We start from the raw sequence: 1564 nt of genomic DNA on the forward strand, positions 1-1564 counted from the left end.
TTCAATAGAATTCGGATTTGTTGGCGAGAATCGGACGGAGTACTATTAATTCCCGTGAATATCTCATTAGTCGTTGCCTTGGAATCTCTCTTTGGCAGCGCGCTCACTCTCTGCTCACTGTTACACGATGTATATTGCTAGTATATACACTAGTGGAAAACTGCTCTTTTGCACCGGTTCAAAAGGCCCATATGCACCGGATGGCCAACCGGTGCAAACCATCCGGTGCAAAGGCCCCCCCCTTTTGCACCGGTTCTGTTACAAACCGGTGCTAAAGGGGGCACCACGTGGCCGTCTGTGGAGAGTCCGGCGGGGGACCTTTTGCACCGGTTCGTAATACGAACCGGTGCAAAAGGGTTGTGCCGCGGTAGATTCTGCCGCGGCAGAGAATTGCACTAAACGCCGTCACAGGCTGTACTGCGGCAGGAATTTTCACTAAAACGCTGCCGCGGCGACTCTGCCTCCATTCGAAACACGGTATAATATTAATGCAAACAATTCAAATATATATATAGGAAACCATTGTATTACATATATCGATCAAAGTGACACACGTTCATGCATATATATATATGTCTACATCAACTTTGATATTGGCGGTTGTCCACATAGTGTTCTCCATCTGGAGCTATGACTTGCTCAAGTAAGAACCCCGCCAGTTCTTCTTGAATTGCTCGTACACGCTCTGTTGCTAGAAGACCGTCCCGCAACCGTTCGATCTAATAATTTGAAGAAGGTACGATGGTCAGTATATATATATGTGTGTATGTGAATGAAACACAAGGTGATCGATAAAATAAAGCCATGAATGTTGTTTAATTACTTACATCAAGTTGTTCCAAAATGTCCCTCACATGATGGGTATTCTGGCGGATGAACTCGCAAACGTAGAACCCGCATAAATTATTCCCGTCCTCTTGCCTCAAGCACTTTACGAGAACAAAGTTCAATCAAAATAATATATATATAATCAAGGATGATAATAATTGTATTGAAACTAGAATCAAAGAGATGCGCGGCCTAGCCATTAGTACTTACCGGTACATGTTTTATTCGAAGATCTTTATTCTTTAAACCCGGAGCTTTGTTGGTGAACCGTTTCCAAGCCTTGTGGAGGATATCAGCCATGTCCCCCCACGCCTCAAGGGGTTTACTCTTCGAGTCCATGACTTCTACTATCCCGGTGTCGGGTTCAATGACTAGCAGGATATAGTGAAACTGCGGACACACACATATATATATATGCATAACTCATCAATTACACTTAACACATGGAGTAAGCGAAAAAGATTTAATGTGTGAAGAGAGTAACACTCACGCGAAGTTGTAAGGAAATAGTATTGCCCTTTTGTATGAGTTTTTCCTTAAGACATGTACCAAGTTATTCTCTGTGTCCTTGGGAGAGTTGTCGACAGTATACCCATTCACGGTATATGGGTCAACGAACCCAAGATCATAGATTTGCCCCTTGCGGCATTCGCGAATCTTCATTCTGCATAATACAGTGAGAGTATGGTTATATGCATGCAATAATGGACGAGTCGCGGTAGAGACTTAATTACAT

The 1564-nt window shown here is 43.4% G+C and overlaps 1 long non-coding RNA gene across 1 annotated transcript; it reads right to left on the reverse strand.

The window, feature by feature from the left end:
• Nucleotides 1–485: 485 nt before the first annotated feature.
• On the reverse strand, nt 486–1200 carry LOC139832185 (uncharacterized). Its single transcript, XR_011746860.1, has 2 exons — nt 828–1200; nt 486–719 (listed from the first exon to the last, which is right to left on the reverse strand). It is a non-coding gene; the product is annotated as an uncharacterized lncRNA (long non-coding RNA).
• Nucleotides 1201–1564: the final 364 nt, after the last annotated feature.

This window comes from Lolium perenne, chromosome 6 (genome assembly GCF_019359855.2).
Source record: "Lolium perenne isolate Kyuss_39 chromosome 6, Kyuss_2.0, whole genome shotgun sequence".
NCBI lineage: Eukaryota > Viridiplantae > Streptophyta > Magnoliopsida > Poales > Poaceae > Lolium > Lolium perenne.